This window comes from Schistocerca gregaria, chromosome 3 (assembly GCF_023897955.1).
Source record: "Schistocerca gregaria isolate iqSchGreg1 chromosome 3, iqSchGreg1.2, whole genome shotgun sequence".
Classification (NCBI taxonomy): domain Eukaryota; kingdom Metazoa; phylum Arthropoda; class Insecta; order Orthoptera; family Acrididae; genus Schistocerca; species Schistocerca gregaria.
The window spans coordinates 879,867,168-879,879,701 of NC_064922.1; the positions used below are offsets into that span (position 1 = coordinate 879,867,168).

The 12,534-nt window shown below is 44.1% G+C and overlaps 1 pseudogene; it reads right to left on the reverse strand.

Annotated features, from left to right (window-relative positions):
- Nucleotides 1-5,194: 5,194 nt before the first annotated feature.
- Nucleotides 5,195-5,311, reverse strand: LOC126356690 (5S ribosomal RNA; annotated as a pseudogene).
- Between the last annotated feature and the right edge of the window lie 7,223 nt (nucleotides 5,312-12,534).

Below are 12,534 nucleotides of genomic sequence, written 5' to 3' on the forward strand. Positions count from 1 at the left end.
GTTGGATAGTCTGTCAAAAGCTGAACACAGATCAAGCATGAAAACAGGCAGAAGGTCTACTGACCTGTGGAAAAAAGAAGAAAAATAGAAAGAGTGAACAGTCCAAATTTAATACGTGCAGTACCGAGAAATGTTAGCAGTCGGCGTCTCGTGGTTGTGTCGTCATGGTGTAGGACTGCGATGCAGGAAATCCAGCTTCAAAACTCATTCGGTCCATTTTTTTTCTTCACTAAATTACGAACTTTCCGTCTGATCACTGACGTGCCTGTTCTCTGTATTCAGGTTTGTGCCTGTGTCGGTGCATAATGCCAGTTTGCAACACTGATGTGTAACGAAGGGACCTGCAGACGTACGTAACTCCGATTTTTGTTCTACCCAGGTACCACATGTTATGCCTCTTGCGTTCCGTTTTGGAACTCTTGACTCTTGACTCTTCAATTCCCTCATTGTAACATAGCTCCCGTTTATTTGTTGTTTTCGTACCTTTGAGAGGCCTATGCGACATTTCGTCGGCTCTCACCATTCATCACAGAATATGAGCCATATGGCAAGAACATATTACCGTCGCAAGTACATGTGACGAATGGTGAGGGCAGGCGAGATGCCGCTTAGACACCTCACAGAAATGAAAACAACAATTAAACGAGTGTGAACTATGTTAGAATGAGGGATTCAAGAATCAAAACTTCCAAAATGGAACGGAAGAGGCATAGTAAGTTTACAGGGGATAGGCAACATAATGTGAACAGTGGTAGTAATGGGATGGTTGTGTTTGACGTTCAGCAACGCAGGTAAGGCACGTATCGCTCTAGACTGTGCGTGTTCAGTACGGACGAGGCATCATTGCAGGTTGTTTACGAGTATTGCACACTTTGTATTTGCATTCAGTGACCTAGATCGACGTAAAATGAGAGACCTAAAAGAGTTCCAAAGAGGGCAGATTGTGGGGGCCCAATTAGCTGGAGCATCAGTAACCAAGACAGCCAACGTATTGAATGTTTCAAGAGCAAGTTTTTCAACAGTCATGACAGCCTGTACAAAACATGGAAAGACATCATCGTGTAAACGTAATAGTGCGCGCAAATCAAAACCAAATGACAGAGATCGCCTTACGGTAACACGAAATGTGTCAAAACAGCACAAAACTACGGCGGCTAAAGTGACGTAGAGCTCAATAGGCATCTTTGAGAGCCAGTATCTATCGACATAGTCCGCCGAGAACTCCATAAAGGGAATATTAATGGACGAACCGTTATACCGAAATCATTAGTGACGACAACCAATGCAGAAACATGATGAGGTCAGGACCATAAATCCTGGCCGAGCGGTTCTAGGCACTACAGTCTGGAACAGCGCGACTGCTACGGTCGCAGGTTCGAATCCTCCTTGGGCATGGATGTGTATGATGGCCTTAGGTTAGGTAGGTTTAAGTAGTTCTATGATCTAGGGGACTGATGACCTCAGAAGTTAAGTCCCATAGTGCTCAGAGCCATTTGAGCCATTTTTTGATTGGAAGAATCACGCCATATGATCGGATGAGTAAACATTTTCGTTATTTCCAACATCGGGCCGGGGCTACATTTGGAGAACGCAAAAAAAAGCCTGCATTCCTGATTGCGTGATTCCAACTGTTAAGCATGGGGGTGGAAGTGAGATGGTGTAGGCAGCCACATTATGGTATTATACTGGTCCCATCGTTACTCTCAAAGGACGCGTTACAGCCAGTGATCACGTGAACATTTTGGGTGATCAGGTGCACCCCATGATTCAAATATTGTTCTCCAACAATGATGCCATATTTCTGGACGATAATGCACCCTTTCACACAGCCAGGACAATACAGTCGTGATATGAGGAGCATGCACCTGAAATGCAGCATCTTCCCCGGCCAGCACAGTCCCTGGACTTGAACATTATCGAACCCTTGCGGAGAGCAGACTCCGGAGCAGATTTCCGCCTCTCTCGTCGCCACAGGAGTTAGAAGAAGTTCTGATCGAAGAGTGGCTCATTATTTTGCCTACCTAATGTACGTGTGTAGAACAAAGAGGAGGTAGATACGTCTGGAGGTCCCTTGGTTACACGTCACTGTTGCAGACTGACATTACGCTACGACACCCACAAATTTGAATACAGCGAACAGACACGGCAATGACCGGACGGAAAGCTCGTAATTTTGTGAAGCAGGAAAAAAAAATTGGAATAGGTGTGATGTGAACCCGGATTCCCCGCGTCGAAATCCACCACCGTGTCCACACAACCACGACACGCTTACTAATAACGTTTCTCGATATTGACAGATATTAACTGTGGACCGTTCACTGTTTGTAGTTTTCTTTTCTGCACAATTCAGTGCACCCTCTTCCTGTTTTCATGCTTTATCTGTGTTCACGTACTATCCAATGGACCAATTTAGCACTAAACCCTACGGGGTGGAGGTGCGACGGCGGGGAGTTTCCCTTATTATAAGCCAAACGTAATGGCACCAGGAAGTCACTCAGCTTTGGACATGGATCTACACTGTGACCACCAGGTATAGTCATTGCTCGTTTATACAGAACCTGGCTAATGCTATCCACTCAACCATCACCACTTCAATACTCTGCATTTATCAATGGCAAGATACTGTCTCCAGTCGTCGCTGCCCGGTAACTGCCTGGTAACAACATGTACTGAAGTACCCAAGAAAAGTCCCATTTGTCCCAAAGGAATAAGGAACACCCAGGAAACTGGCACTGACGCTGTTGTTGATATACTGTTTCTCCAATGTTAATCCATGACGGAACAACGTAGATTGTTTCAGAATAATTATTATGAATACGCTTAGTTTCAGTAGATGGCAGCAGTTCGCTGATGCAATCATATTCGTTGATATTTATTGGAACATTTTATATGGAAGTATTCGAGTAATATAAAATAACTTCTCAAGCTGAATTATGTAACAAATCCATCACCGCATTTTTTAAATTCCAGCGTGGGGCTTAAAAACGAAATTGCCCGTTACATAATTTTCCGATTGCGCAACGAAAAACTGCATATTGTACATTGAGCGTGCGATAACGGAAACAAAGGAGTAATTTAGTGATACTAAATGCCCATGACACAGTAATTCTGTCGGAGATGGAAAGGAGTTGGACGTGCAGTTAAATGGAAAGGACAATAAAAGAGTTTAAAAAGTAAAACTATGGTAATGACTGTAGACGAATTAAATCATGTGATGCGGTGGGAACTGAATTAGGAAATGAGACTAGTTTCGCTATTTGAATAGTAAAATATAACTGACGATGGCCGAAGCAGCCAAGATATGAAAAACGTAGTAATAAGACACTTCCTGGCAGATTAAAACTGTGTGCCCGACCGAGACTCGAACTCGGGATCTTTGCCTTTCGCGGGCAAGTGCTCAATACCATATGAGCTACCGATGCATGACTCACGCCCGATCCTCACAGCTTTACTTCTGCCGGTATCTTGTCTCCTACCTTCCAAACTTTAGAGCACTGGTAGAGCACTTGCCCGCGAAAGGCAAAGGTCCCTAGTTCCTTCCAATGAAAATATATGTAGCAGGAAGGAGGCGCGTTTCGTGGGTTCATTTGCGGGGGCGGAGAGGCACAGTTTCTCCCCTCTCCCGGTCCCGCCCAGCCCGACCCCACATTCCCACCCCCGTCTCCTCCAGAAAATATGCACACATAATTTTCTGTTACAATTATATTTAACTTGCCAAAGATGCCTAAGATTTTAATAATAAAAACAACAAAAAATATATTATGGTATTTTTTGCATACTTGGTTAGTACAGTGCTTTTGCTACGAGACAGAAGGAGGGGCTGATCTTCCCCTTGACTGCGCGCCTTCTACGTGAGTGAAGTATTCTCTATGAACAATTCCAACAAGAAGAATGTGAAAGTTCTTGAAATGTGGTGATGTAGAAGAACACTTAAGTTTAGATTGGTAGATCTGATAACTAATGAAGAGGTACTGAATCGACGGGGATAGGTTAATCGGCTGATACACCAAGGAGGAGGGAAGTATAGGGAGTAAAATATACGGATGGAGACCAAGGCTGGAATACAGGAAATTGAGTCAATTCGATGTAGATTGCAGCAGTTACGCAGCGATGAAGGGGCTTGCACAAGAGTGCTGCACCTAAGGAGTCTTCGGACCGAAGGCACGAGGGCGACAACATCTTTCAGTTCTAGGTCGTCAGCCCAGTCGTCCAATGACTATTGAGGCACGCGTTCCGTAGGTTGGCATGTACTAGTGCGTGCTATCGTGGAGTCATTCTGTTGCACAGGCGCCTCATCTCAACGCCATGCGTTGTGTGCTCCAGGTCGGCCTGTGGCAGCTGTGTGACGAGAGTGGCTGCATCTGATCCAGCTGGTAGCGACGTGTTGAGGTTGTCCAAGTCCTCCTGCTGCGCAACTCCCTCGTGTATTACTATCTTTACTCCCGACGTGAGTCTTAACCAGTATGTGGATGGCAGGACGGGGTTTTGTATCGCCTACCAAGTGAATGCGAGTCCAATATCCTAGCACTGAAGCAGCTCACTCAATAAAACAGCTTTGAAATTGCGAGTTGGAGGAGGCGTTGTGCCGCTTGCTGGAAAAAACCTCGCGCAGCTGAGCAGGGCGCGCGCCGTAAAGCGCCGCCCAGCGCCTGGGCGCGGCCCCCGTAAAAGTTTTACCGCCGCCGCCGCCGCCGCCGCCCACGCCGGTCATGCTGTGGCTGTGGCCGTCGCCGTCGCTGCCTGCCGTCCCCCTCATTTGTTCCTGCTGTGCGGCTCTGCGGAGCCCACACCGTGCGGCCGGCTCGCTGTCTCTGGAGCCGCCGTTTGTCCGAGTCAGAGTGCAGTACGAGGAGTCTCCGTTACAGTGCCGGCGTTACGAGTTCAGACGATCTTTTTCGTGTCACTTACGCGCTAAATATTTTCTACGCAATGTGCCTGTAACCTCGATGTTGTAGTATTCTCAGAAAATCAGATGGCAAATATGCAGTATTAGCACTATGTCTTCAGACCACGACTGGCCTACCGGGACCATCCGACCGCCGTGTCATCCTCAGCTGAGGATGCGGATAGGAGGGACGTGTGGTCAGCACACCGCTCTCCCGGTCGTATTGATGGTTTTCTTTGACCGGAGCCGCTACTATTCGGTCGAGTATCTCCTCAGTTGGCATCACGAGGCTGAGTGCGCCCCGAAAAATGGCAACAGCGCATGGCGGCTGGATGGTCACCCATCCAAGTGCCGGCCACGGCCAACAGTGCTTAACTTCGGTGATCTCACGGGAACCGGTGTATCCACTGCGGCAAGGCCGTTGCCCAAATATGCAGCTTTTTTTTTTTTTTTTTTCATCAGTCTACTGACTGGTTTGATGCGGCCCGCCACGAATTCCTTTCCTGTGCTAACCTCTTCATCTCAGAGTAGCACTTGCAACCTACGTCCTCAATTATTTGCTTGACGTATTCCAATCTCTGTCTTCCTCTACAGTTTTTGCCCTCTACAGCTCCCTCTAGTACCATGGAACTCATTCCCTCATGTCTTAGCAGATGTCCTATCATCCTGTCCCTTATCCTTATCAGTGTTTTCCACATATTCCTTTCCTCTCAGATTCTGCGTAGAACCTCCTCATCCCTTACCTTATCAGTCCACCTAATTTTCAACATTCGTCTATAGCACCACATCTCAAATGCTTCGATTCTCTTCTGTTCCGGTTTTCCCACAGTCCATGTTTCACTACCATACAATGCTGTACTCCAGACTTACATCCTCAGAAATTTCTTCCTCAAATTAAGGCCGGTATTTGATATTAGTAGTCTTCTCTTGGCCAGAAATGCCTTTTTTTGCCATAGCGAGTCTGCTTTTGATGTCCTCCTTGCTCCGTCCGTCATTGGTTATTTTACTGCTAAGGTAGCAGAATTCCTTAACTTCATTGACTTCGTGACCATCAATCCTGATGTTAAGTTTCTCGCTGTTCTCATTTCTACTACTTCTCATTACCTTTGTCTTCTCCAATTTACTCTCAAACCATACTGTGTACTCATTAGACTGTTCATTCCGTTCAGCAGATCATTTAATTCTTCTTCACTTTCACTCAGGATAGCAATGTCATCAGCGAATCGTATCATTGATATCTCTTCACCTTGTATTTTAATTCCACTCCTGAACCTTTCTTTTATTTCCAACATTGCTTCCTCGATGTACAGATTGAAGAGTAGGGACGAAAGGCTACAGCCTTGTCTTACTCCCTTCTTAATACGAGCATTTCGTTCTTGATCGTCCAGTCTTATTATTCCCTCTTGGTTGTTGTACATATTGTATATGATCCGTCTCTCCCTATAGCTTACCCCTACTTTTTTCAGAATCTTGAACAGCTTGCACCATTTTATATTGTCGAACGCTTTTTCCAGGTCGACAAATCCTATGAACGTGTCTTGATTTTCCTTTAGCCTAGCTTCCATTATTAGCCGTAACGTCAGAATTGCCTCTCTCGTGCCTTTACTTTTCCTAAAGCCAAACTGATCGTCACCTAGCGCATTCTCAATTTTCTTTTCCATTCTTCTGTATATTATTCTTTTAAGCAGCTTCGATGCATGAGCTGTTAAGCTGATTGTGCGATAATTCTCACACTTGTCAGCTCTTGCCGTCTTCGGAATTGTGTGGATGACGCTTTTCCGAAAGTCAGACGGTATGTCGCCAGACTCATATATTCTACACACCAACGTGAATAGTCGTTTTGTTGCCACTTCCCCTAATGATTTTAGAAATTCTGATGGAATGTTATGTATCCCTTCTGCCTGATTTGACTGTAAGTCCTCCAAAGCTCTTTTAAATTCCGATTCTAATACTGGATCCCCTATCTCTTCTAAATCGACTCCTGTTTCTTCTTCTATCACATCAGACAAATCTTCACCCTCATAGAGGCTTTCAATGTTTTCTTTCCACCTGTCTGCTCTCTCCTCTGCATTTAACAGTGGAATTCCCGTTGCACTCTTAATGTTATCACCGTTGCTTTTAATGTCACCAAAGGTTGTTTTGACTTTCCTGTACGCTGAGTCTGTCCTTCCGACAATCATATCTTTTTCGATGTCTTCACATTTTTCCTGCAGCGATTTCGTCTTAGCTTCCCTGCACTTCCTATTTATTTCATTCCTCAGCGACTTGTATTTCTGTATTCCTCATTTTCCCGGAACATGTTTGTACTTCCTCCTTTCATCAATCAACTGAAGTATTTCTTCTGATACCCATGGTTTCTTCGCAGCTACCTTCTTTGTACCTACGTTTTCCTTCCCAACTTCTGTGATGGCCCTTTTTAGCAGTATTAGTGGCATTTAAATATGCTCTGGCTAGATGTTTTTAAACTGTACAGTACCGGAAAAAATACAACACCGTGTAACGTATTACTATCTTTGCGACTTTTCTCATCAAGCCTTATACGTTATGTCGCATTTCTAGCTGCTTCTCTCACACAAATAATGATAAAAATTCAGAAATTCAGGGTCGCCACCAGCACAAGCAGTTCCTAACGATTTAGAAAAAAACGTAGCTGGAAAATTATTAGTTTAATGACTTTAAAGTATGCAAATTTCTTTAAGTAGCCAGATAAATAGCACTTCATGTCGTGCGTGAAGCAACTTCATTAATTCAGAATTGGAAATCGGAGTAAGTGGGTAATATCAACACCACAGAGTTTATCTTTCACTTAGATTATTTATTGTATCTAAATATTTGGTTGCACATCCTAACTACACATAACTGGTGCCTGGCTAGAAATATTTAAGTAATAATTACGAGAGAATGTAACAGAGCACAATTTAACTACAGCAAGAAGAAACACAGAAAACGGGGGTGGTAGATAATGATACTATCATCTCCTTTGCATTTATACCATAAAAATATCTCACTGAGATTTGCATTACGATTCAACGCATGCACTATTCTGGACAGAGGTTTAACCAATACACGAGGTTGTGCGAAAATTGTTCAACACACTAATTGCGTCTGCTGCTTGTAAACTGCCGAACTAGAGCACGTGGTGCATTCCGAATCAAACTGTTGTGCTGCTTTGTAGAAAGCGCACGAAAGAACAGATATTCTTGCAGATATTATAGCTCATTAAACAAGTAAACTTAAAATAAAGCCTGTTGCGGTGCCGTGGTGGACCAGAAGGGTCATTGATTACCAACACGTGGCACAAAATCGACACACAAAGACAAAAGCAACTTCTACAAAATATAAGATTAAAATTCATTAAAAATCATTCTCGCTTCGACACAGTATTACATTCAACGTTCGGTTGAAGTGATCCTAACCAGTTTTTCCTAATCAGATTTACCGTATGAAATTCTACTTCATCGTTGTTCAAAACGAACGAAGTAACTTCCACACTTTTAACCCAAACACCCAAAAATCGCCTATTTAAAACAATATAATTATGGCACATTCGGAAAAATAACTCGCTTCACACGCTTCAGTTAAGCTGAAGTTCTTAAATGTTTCAAAAGTTAAACATAACGAAGTCCTAACTCAACCTGCTTCCTATCACCTGGAACCCCCCTTAGGAGCTACGAACCTTACTCACCAAGCGTTAATTGAAGAGTGCCCCTTTCTCTTTCGAGATTTCCTAGCTTCCCGTGCACCGGAAGCTACCAGAGGGGTAGTTCTCCGTCACCAACCTCACACACAAAAACAGCCTTCGACTAAGATAGGTAAACCTCTCTCTTCAGGTACTGGAAACCTAAGTTGGTCATCCTGTGCTCTCCTTCGAACGAGAAGCAACATCGTCTGCTCCCACCAGACGACGACCAGTTCATCGTTTCCCACAAAACAAAACCGAAACCCCACATTAAAACACACATATAATATTCAATAGGCCTTATTTGAGTGCTCAGTCTTTCTGGAAGAGTTCGTGAATTGAGCTAAAATCAGGTAGTAAAGTGAATAAAAACAGAGACGTTTCAACCGTCAAAGATGAAGATGTGACAGGTAGTTTTTCATTTTACGAGTATATGATTACAAATTGAGATCAAATGAAACACACATGCCGCAGTAGGGGGTGCACAGACAGCTTTACCATCTGGTGGCAGTGCACGCGTGTATTCCCGCATGCAGACGATTATAGAAGTGGCGGATGGTATCTTGTCATATTGCACTCTATGTCTCCATTCGGCACTCGTTTTTGCAGTGTCTGCAAATTTAGTAAGTTCCCGCTAGATCGTGTTCTTTGTATATTTGGTGGGAGATCTGGTGATCTTGCTGGCCAGAGCCGTTATTGTGTGCCACGAAGAGGTAGTTGCTTGCACAGCAGCCGTGTTTGGAAGTGCGTTGTCCTGCTGAAGAAGCACATCACCTTCCTGTCGAAGAAATGCAGTAGGACGGGGTTAACAACCTGTGCAACGTAGCGAGCACTGATTATTCCATTCTGCAGAATCGCTAAGTCTGACCGCGTGGTTAACTGATGGTCCCCACGCACCCTAAAACCTGGAGTGGGATATGTGTGTTGTAGGTAAATCCACCCCAGAATGGATCAGCAGGTCAGTGCCGTACACGTGTACGTCCATCCTTCGCATACAGACAGGAACTACTCTCGTCGCTGAAGACAATAAAGCGCCATTCCACTCTCCACTCGTCTGTTTGATGACACAGAGCATCCGTGCTTGGCGATGCCATGGCGTCCGTGACTGCCTGGCCAGAAGCACACGTGATCTTAGTCATGTTACAAAGCAGACTGTAGGCAGTGGTGCTTACAAGGGAAACTCCCCATCCCACCCACTCGGATTTAGTGGTGGAATGGCCCAGTGGATAGCGAGCCGAAAACTGAAGACAGATCAAGCATGAAAACAAAAAGAAGATGCACTGAACTGTGGAAAAAGAAGCAAAATAGAGATAGTGAACGGTCCAACCATGAGATGTGCAACACAGAGAGTTATAACAACCACGGCGTCGTTGTTGTGTGGTCACCGTGCTGGACTGCCAAGCGGGACATCTGTGTTCGAATCTCAAATGGTACGAATCGCTCTGAGCACTATAGGACTTAACATCTGAGGTCATCAGTCCCCTAAACTTAGAACTACTTAAACCTAACTGACCTAAGGACATCACACACATCCATGCCCGAGGCACGATTCGAACCTGCGACCGTACCAGCGGCAGCAGCAGCAGCAGCAGCGCGGTTCCGGACAGAATCGCCTAGAACTCTCCCTCACAAACAAAATATTAAAAGAGGAAAGGTTTATCACTAACTACGTTCCCGCTGTTCCTGCAGTAAGACTTCAGAATCAGTCATAACATTGTAGTGATGATGATGAAGTCCCATACTGCCGGCCGCGGTGGTCTCGCGGTTCTAGGCGCGCAGTCCGGAACCGTGCGACTGCTATGGTCGCAGGTTCGAATCCTGCGCCGGGCATGGATGTGTGTGATGTCCTTAGGTTAGTTAAGTTTAAGTAGTTCTAAGTTCTAGGGGACTGATGACCACAGCAGTTGAGTCCCATAGTGCTCAGAGCCATTTGAACTTTTTTTTTTTTTTTTGTCCCATACTCCGTAAGAGAGCGATGATGATGAAGATGACACAATAACACCAAGTCATCTCGAGGCAGGTGAAAATTCCTCATCCCGCCGGGAATCGATCCCGGGTTCCCGTGCTCGGGAAGCGAGAACGCTACCGCGAGACCACGAGCTGCGGACTAACATTGTAGTACTTTTTATTTTATTTATTTACTACTGATTCTATTCGCAACAGATTTTTGGGATAATATCCACATGTTATAACATTGTAGGCCCCATAGTTCGTGAGATACCTTTTGTACATGGGATTTCGATTCTTTAAAGAATTGGGAATGGGTTTTGTTCGTCGAGTACTTTCTTCTCTTCGTCGTACTCCTTCTGCTGCTCAGTTAATTGATATCCATAGCGATATCGTCCTCGCTCCACATTACAGCTACTTGCTAAAGTACTGGTAACTTCGCTTCACCTTGCCGACGATATCGGACAGTTGCTTTACAGACGGCATTCGCGTAAAAGAACAAGCTGTGGGACAACTGCGATAACAGCAATTCTGGCGCAAAGTATAAACCTGACAGAGAAATTGTGTTCCCCTAATTCCGGAAGTTGTGTGGTGACTGTTTTTCAAGTGATGTGCCTGTACGTGGTGTGTAGCCGTGGCCGGTAATTCGGTTGGCAGCTGCGAGCTGTGCGGGCGCCGTCCACATTGAGCGCCGTGTCGGCGCGGGGTCAGCGCAGAGCTGCGGACAATGGCCGCCCCGCCGTGCCACGTCTCCAGCCGCCTGTTGTCGCGCGCCGGAGGTCGTTCTGCGGAGATCCGCCGGCCGCGAGGAACGGGACAGCCAGCCGGCCGGCGGCTGCGGCAGCAGTTCCTCTCACCACAAGGGACGCGGGGCGAGAGCTGCCAAGTCATAGTGTCTCGCATCGGGGCAATTCTCCAAACGTGAAATACAGAATGATGTGTAACTTATTCACATTCTCCGGTAATTAAATGACGCGTGTAACCTATGCTGATCCGTTTTAACCCGTTTCTCGGATTGATATTTATTTGCAGCAAAATGTAATATTATTAATATTATTAAGCTAGCGATATATATTGTGCATATAACGATCGAAACCAGAAAATTTTGTGTTAACTGATTTTAAGTGGTTAATGAAAATGTTATTGATATCAAACTAAAATTTAGCAAACTTGAAAATGTTCTATAAAATAATACGGTCGCCAATTCGTATTTAGAAAGTTAGAAAACCGATAGTGTTGAATGAAAAATATGAATTTCGCAATAGTTGCTGAAATTTCTGTAAACGCTAATGGTAAACGCATGCAAGAGAGCTCGGTTGAAAATGCGGTACATTATAAAATATTTAAAATTGTCATGTTGGTAATAATTCAGAAACAAAAATTATTTAGGTATTGTAGCACATAACATGGTAATAATAGAGAAAAAAACTTCACCATAACGTTTCCTGTCTTGACGTCTCATTAATCATTTCTTTTTAATAAACAAAACTCGTTACCAGAATCACTATGAATGAACAATGAACACTCATCAGCAGTTGAAACCGGCAATGCCGAAAGTACGAAAGCCAAGAATCACACAGCATACAGATAAATACATAAAGTTACATGACATTGTCGAAATAAAGTTACATAAAACTGTTGAAATAAATTAATCACGTACTTTAATTTTGCAGACATATTGATTTGAATGTTTAATACGTCTCTTTCTCAAAAAGGTAATGAAAGTAGTTAAATTTGCAAAAGATAATCAACACTGTCAGTTAAATTACTAAGTTTCACTTCTCACTGAGCTGACAAAATTTAAGATTTATAGTCTGCCTCCTTCATGAATAAAAAATGCAAGTCTTTTCATTTATGTGACACTCGGTTACTACAATGACAGTAACAGTATCCTGCTTTTTGTAATGATAATTTGGGATAATTTTTGGTACTGACAAGATCTGAAGTTAAAAAAAAATCTATGATGTTCAGCTGGTGAGTATAATACGCTGGCAACTCAAACACATTTCAATTTTTTTTTAAA